The sequence below is a fragment of the Papaver somniferum genome, unplaced genomic scaffold (genome assembly GCF_003573695.1).
Source record: "Papaver somniferum cultivar HN1 unplaced genomic scaffold, ASM357369v1 unplaced-scaffold_30, whole genome shotgun sequence".
NCBI classification, from domain to species: domain Eukaryota; kingdom Viridiplantae; phylum Streptophyta; class Magnoliopsida; order Ranunculales; family Papaveraceae; genus Papaver; species Papaver somniferum.
This window is the reverse complement of record NW_020641040.1, coordinates 426,448-433,829: the sequence shown is the minus strand read 5'-3', so window position 1 is coordinate 433,829 and position 7,382 is coordinate 426,448. Positions and strand designations below refer to the sequence as shown.

Genomic DNA, 7,382 nt, shown 5'->3' with positions numbered 1-7,382 from the left:
CGAATTGTCTTTTTCTTCTCTTGATTGGTTGTATTCGCAGAGAGTTACAATTTCAGTGATGAAGCATCTAATCATTCTGGTGATGAGGAGACCCTCTTAGCACATCTTAACTCTTCCTTGCATAACCTTCCCAATGATGGGTTGGAGAATCTTAATTTGGAGGAGCTAAGGTCTAAGTATGTGATTCTTAAGTGTGAACATAAGACCTTACTATCTGTAAATAATGGTTTTCAACGCCGCCTCCATAATGATAAGGAAATGATTAAGTTTTAGAAGCGAAAAAGAACGCACTCATTTCAGAGAAGGATGAGATTGTCCTTAAGGGTGCTTAAGCTTTAAAAAGGTTTCATGAAGCTCAACTTCAAATTCAGGTGGAAAGAGATCAGGACACTACACCAAATTTAGTGATTAGCAACGGTATGTGGCAATTGCAAAGTGGGGTCGCAGCAGTTCAGCTCTGTTACGAAAGTCGATGTTGCAATTTTCGCAACGGCTACATTGCTTTTGCAAATTTCCAACCGCAACAGCTAATAGCTGTTGCAACGTCAAAATTTCGCAACAGTTTCTCACTGTTGCAAAACTGGATCGCAATAGTTTCTTACGGTTGCAAAACTGGAATATCGTAACAGTTTGTTGCAGTTGTGAAATTTTCGCAACATCAAAAAAATAGTGATTTTGACCAGTCAAAACCAGGTCAACATTAGAGTCCCTGCAACAAATTTAAATTTCATATTCATTTCGAAATCAAATTAATCGAACAAAAGTATCAAAAACGTACTCTTAGAGTTAATTCACAATGATATACCATGATGCAGTCCATATACACCAAAAAGTATGAAGCACATCACAAAAATCATATCATGTGGATATATTTATAAATATTCAGCATCACACTAAGGTTCTTACAAAATGATCAAAAGAAATAAGAACTCTCACATTCGTCTGCTGGAACAAGCTAACCAGGTGAACATTCTCTGCTGCATGAGGTATGCCCGGTGCTTGAAGTTTAAGTTGTCACCATGGGTTGTGAGGCATTTCAACTGGTGGAACCAGCAAGAGAAGTGTGTTAGATGTCGCACGCCCAATGAAGCTGCTCAAAATCTACAACAAACAATGGACCATTTTACTATTAGTATTCAATATGACAAGCAATAATTGAGTAGGTGATAGTCTGTATCTTTAAATGTTTAAATACGACAAGACAGTTGTTGGTTCATTCGACCGATACAATGAAGAATGGACTACATAGTAACAATCATTTTTTATGGTCCAGTTTTTTAACTCCCTTTTTTTAATTATTTACTTCAGTTCTACTATTCCACAAGAGTAGAAAATTTGTTCGATAGAGGGCAGAGTAGGTAATGGGTGTAACCAACTACTATTTTTGTTCAACTAGACCACGCAAAGTCACTATAATTGTAATAATTTAGGTACAAAGGGAGAGACAAATTCTACCTGGAAGTATCTGTGGGGGCCATGACAAGTGCAATTGCTTCGGGTAACATGATTTAATAAAAAAGCCACGTAAAATCCATGTAAAATTTCAAATGAACTATAAATAGTGAAGTAGGTATAGGCAGTATATTGAGGTATACAGGCAAATAATAGCAATTCCAAAATAGTATACCTGGTATGAATAATGTGTATGAAGATCAACTGAAGACATAAAGCAAGTCTGTGAAGGATGTGCCTGAAAAACAAACCAGGAAGTTAATGAGTGAAGTGACTGTATACTTTTGTGACTAGGACAATACATATCAAGGATTCAAGATGTGCATGATATCATACGATTGATGTCAAATTGAAGTATTGATAGACATATTATGCGCCTAAAGTGAGGTAAGGATTAGATAACAACAAGTCCTTGAATAAAAACAGGATGACTACTTGAAAGGTGATTTTTCTTACTTACATGAATCCACCCAAGGGGGATAAGGAAGAGTTTCTCTTGAAACTCGAAAAATTTCTTCTTCATTCATCGTCGAGCACTGGACAAACAACAAACATTTCATCACGAATGACGTTCACATTAAAATTAGAAGTGAATCCCATGCAGGTGCAGAAGATTTAGGAAGAACACAAACGTCACAAATAAGTTTTCTTTTGATTCAGTGAGCTCTGTGGATAGTTTTCATCTTAATTATATGAAATTAGACTGTCATCCTAGACAAGTCAAATAATTTAGCTAGATCGGTGGGGATCATCTAATGGGAAGGAACAGTGAAGCTCGAGTAAGACACTATAAAAATACTGTCAAATTGGTGAAAGAGAACAAAAGAGCAAAACATTACTTACAGAGTCCGAAGTTGCCTCCTTCTTTGGAATTATCAATGTTGTAATATGGAATACTCTATTTTTCTGCAATTGGTTGCAAAAGTCATAATAGATATAATATTCATAACAGTTTGCTGCAAACTTCAACGTTCAGAAGAACTTACCGGTTTACCATCAAGAACCCCACATGTTTCTAAATATTTCTTTGTATTTGCTTGCGCCAACCTCAGGAAACCGTCCATCACGCTTACAGGCTGCAAAGTGAGCATTTATTTTCACTTTATAAGGATTAACTATGTACTTGGTCACACTCAAATACTTTCCATGGATCAGTATGGTACAAGAAAAGATATACTATGATACTTTTGAATACTTGGTCTAATATATCTTGCAGTACCTTCTTTTTTCTTTGCCAGCAACCACAATGTTCTCACCATTGTCCATGTCTCAGGATTCTATCCCCTGTCGTACATAACGTCTGCAAACAGCTTGAATAAGCAAAACCAAAATAAATCCCCAAGTGTTAGAAAGTAGAAAAAGAAGTTGATTCCCACCAACCTTAATGAAAGATACAAACCAACTTCAGTAAGAGATGATTGAACCAGGAGGAACAACAGCGAGTTCTTGCCGAGACTAGACTATGGAGAGCCAAAAGCATATTTGGTTTTATAGCAACAGACTCACAAGTGACACCTCACCATTTTTCATGTTTATTACAGAAAGCTGCTAAGACAGAGATGCAGCTGAAATCAAAGATCTCACTAACGCCTTACTAGTTAGATTCTAGTGTTCGCGAAAGAGGAGGTAGCCCCGCTGTAAGAAAACGTCTACAAGAAGAGCATTCGAAAAGTAGGATAAAAGAAGGATTTTCCACATCACCCTATGAACCACCTGTTTGACATGTAGACATCAATATTCTACAAAGCACGATCTCGAAAAATATAATAAAATCGCTAAAACCAACAAGAAATTAGAAACTGATGCCATTACGTAATACTAGCTCTACAAGGGATCAATAGTGCTTAACTAATTTTTTCAGCACCAGCATCCTACATTTTAGCTTCAGAAAGTTACAAATGCCAGAGTTAGGGTTATGTTTTTCACCATCCTTAATAACATTGGAAGGAGAGTAAGGATAATTTTAGTGCCTTACCTGACATAGTTAAGTAATAACGGTATAACTCTGTGCATTTTGAGCAACCATACGAAGAGTTCCATTAATCTCGTCCAGCCATGGCATATATTGGCTGAGACAAAACACAGCGGAGTTGGTACCATAGGGTTGTGGGTGCAACGGGAGCTATGGTGAGCCATCGTGTTGCTGCACATTCACTTCATATGTTAGCATCAGCCTCATTATCGGACCTTCTCAAGAAGAATATGCCAAAATCATGGCATAGTGAATATGAAAGAAGAACAAGATTCTAGAAATCTATGTCCTTGATAAAGAAGCATCCGAATAAAACTAGTGAAGTGTCAATGAAGCAGTGTAATCAATTTCTAGTAAACCAGTAATAGAAAATGAAATAAATAAAAAAATAAAGAAGCATAGGTAGTCCTACCCGCAAATGGACGGTGCAAGTAGGACATGCAACTTCTCTTATTCTCCTCCCATATCCATCAGACGATGGTTTTGAACCTGTAGAAATTATACACACCAAATATAAATTTAAGTATCGGGGTTTGATCCTTCTAAGTAGCATATGTTTAATCCTTCTAAGCATAACCAGCGATGGTCTGGCATCAACAAAAGACACAAGCAGACGCCAGTATACATTATAGTAAAACTGGCATATCCACTTACTGGCAGATATAATCATTTGTATAGGAACTGTTACATTGAGGAACTTTGCGAAGAGCCAAAGCAGCAGCCTGCAATTGCAATTATAAGTGAATAAAGTGTCCTTTTAGTAAACATATTTTATCCAGTTACCTTAAAGGTACAGTGAAAAAGGTTACCTTCACTACAAGATCATTAACTGAGATCTGTTTCCCACCAGAATCTTCTTGGACGGAATTAAGTTGGCTTCTCAATCTTTCAGAAAAATAACCATACCTAAAGAGGACCCACATCACAAGAATAGAAGAAACATAAAACTTTGTTTTTCACAACTGATACTCACTGCATTAGGTTGTCGACACAAGAATAAACAATCAAATAATAATGAGGAATAATTTGTTTTGATTGTAGCAGATGTGAAGCTGTGATCTGCAAAAGTAGATACATCAGCTACAGCTCTGTCCCACTTAACGTTAAGGCATACAAAAGAAAAACTTTACCTTTGCTATTTGAGTGTGTGGAAGTTCGGTGTAATCCAAATTAGATGACTGTGTTGTGGCTTTATCCTTGGGGGATGATGCCTTGCTAGCTACATCATCAGGTGAAATGTATTCATTGATACTCAAAAGGAACCCTACCAAGAAAATGACCAATACACAGGAAACAATATTGAAAAAACTATACCCAAGTAGCCATCAATATCATCCTTCACAATACTGCTATCAGGACCTGTGCCTTTAACGCTTGAAATAAACACCTATTGTGAAGTAAATTCAAATGAATAGAAAGCGTCAATATTCCAACAAAAGTGGTTGCATAAGAAAGCAAGGAAACATGCCAAATGCTCAAGACACGAGAAACCCATAATGAGTTTGTTTGATATTGAGTAATAAGAGTTTTGTTGTAACAATTGAAAAGAAAGACTAACGTTGTTCTCTTCAGTCTTCAGCCAGTTTTGTTGCAAGATGGATAGCAAAACTGGGACCTTCTGATTGAGGAGGTTCAGCAGCCACTGAACTTGTTGTTAGCTCAGGCGAGCTCACGGGCTCCGCCTCTTTTTTGGTGGAGAAGGTTCAGGTGAGCTTTTCGCCCCTCCACTGGATGCCGTTAACGAAGCTTTGTAATCAGAAAATTTTACAATATCATCTTCTTCTTCGACTGTAATAGCGATTACCTATATAAAATAGAGAAAACAGCAGATAACATATATTAATATATAACACGAGATCGTGTTTTTTACAGTTAGAAATAGGACTAACATAAATTCCAGGTACATATATATCCTAAACAGCTACACTTACTCCTTAAAATGGACCAAAGAGGGAAAACCAGTGATGCTTGATCAAGAGCACATGTTAATAATGTTTTAGCCAAAGATACTATCTAACCCAAATATTTTGAAGCTTGCTTAAGTTTCTTGTTCCAATCAAGACAAAGCACAGAATCTACGTTACTATCCTTTTCGACCAAGAATTTTGAAGCTTGCTTAAGTTTCTTGTTCCAATCAAGACAAAGCACAGAATCTACGTTACTATCCTTTTCGACCAAATATTTTGAAGCTTGCTTAAGTTTCTTGTTCTAAAACAAAAGAAAATAAGCTGAATAAGCAAATGAATACAAAACCAAGAATTTCCTACCAAAATTTTAATGTCCTCGCATCAACAATTCTATAATTGAAAACATAATTCAGTTCTAGAAACTACTAACTACGAGAATCTAATTACTTTTAGAAACTAACCCAAATTTGGTCTAACCCCTCAAATGTCAATGTTGTTTGTAGTGAAGGATCAATCAGTTTGATGCTTGTTTTTAATCTTACATAGCTCATTCCCTGCAATCATTTATCCTGCAAGTTCTAAACAAACACAATAATCCTAATTACTCAAAAACTGAAAATACTCCTTAATCAACCAAAAGCAGCAATCACCACTAATTGAAGAAAAATACCAATTAAACATTCAATACATTAAACGAAGATAAGTCTTGTAATTAAAGATGAATTACGAAGAAAAGAAAAAATACCCTGTAACAAGCAGAGTGATATCCAGCTCTTTACAGCAGACCTAGAACTCCATCTCTGCCTGTAACAAATCAAATTCAATTAGAACTTCAAAACCTTAATCTTATCCTGACCTATTTATTGAAACTTCATTTACACAATCAACATATATCAAATAAACAAACAAACCCCTTTGTATTGACCCCTATTTCCAAGATGTTTTCTATCTTCTTCTTTTTGAACGACGACCATTAGGTTTTGGGTTTGGTGGATCTTCAAACAGAAAGAGATTTCTAGGGTTTTGAAAGAAAGTAGGGAAAAGGATTTGGGGGTTTATGAAGTTGATGATAACGATGTTGCTGGTAGTAGTAGTAAGGGGGAAGAGAATGAGAGAGAAGCAGAGATTTAGAGACGAGAACGAGAGAGGAAGGAAGAACATAATGAAAGGTAGAGAATAGAATATGAGAGAAAAAAGGTGTTCTCGATAATGACAAAGAGCGAGTCAGTTTTGAAGCTGACTACTAATTAGGCTGAAACCGAGTCAGCTTGAAAGTGTGGGCAGCACACACATGGGTCACACGCATAAAACTAAATTCTGTTGCGAATTGCAACAAGGGGAAACGGCTGCGAGTTTCGTAACTGTTGTAAACTATTGCGAATTTTTTGCAACTGAAATTCGCAACTGAAAATTCGCAACATCTACAAATCTGTTGCGAATCTGAGTTGCTAATCACTAAATTTGGTGTAGTGGGATGTAAGGGAATAGAATGCTCTTCTCGCACGAGAGAGTGAGATTCTCTCTCGTCTTCTTATAGTGACATTCCTTTGTATTCTTTCATTCCCATCTTGCCTCTGTTAGTCGCCACAAGATGATTGATTTAAGCATATGTTGTATTGTATTTCTAATACGTTTATGTATCATATCTGGATTACCTTTATCTTTTCCTCATTAATGTTTTCTGCCTCAGCTATCTCTTGTGCGATTATGTTTGCGTATGTGCATTCTCTTGTCTCTCATCTGTATTTTATATGTGTGCATTAATCTTTGAACTTCTTTCTTTTTTGCGAAACAATATTGATTTTAATTTTTTTTTTCTCATGAGGTATTATTGTGCCTCCCTAATTAGAGGTCTTATTTTGCCTTAATATATCATTCTTTATTGTGCGACGAAATCGCAGGAAGTCTTTACACTTTCGTGTAATGATCCATTGATCTCGCCTTATCATTTCTTGTATTATTGCCTCTGCAGGATATATTGACGCGTAAATACGATGGGCCTATGATATCCTTTGAGTCATAGACCAATGATATTTACTTCTTTTGACACA

The 7,382-nt window shown here is 36.3% G+C and overlaps 1 long non-coding RNA gene across 1 annotated transcript; it reads right to left on the bottom strand.

The window, feature by feature from the left end:
* Positions 1–841: 841 nt before the first annotated feature.
* Positions 842–6,461, bottom strand: LOC113341675. The gene is made up of 16 exons (XR_003356087.1): positions 6,243–6,461; positions 6,077–6,135; positions 4,983–5,228; positions 4,739–4,811; positions 4,555–4,643; positions 4,234–4,330; positions 4,079–4,146; positions 3,837–3,913; positions 3,428–3,595; positions 2,833–3,165; positions 2,672–2,752; positions 2,439–2,528; positions 2,296–2,358; positions 1,913–1,988; positions 1,628–1,690; positions 842–1,101 (listed from the first exon to the last, which is right to left on the bottom strand). It is a non-coding gene; the product is annotated as an uncharacterized LOC113341675 (long non-coding RNA).
* Between the last annotated feature and the right edge of the window lie 921 nt (positions 6,462–7,382).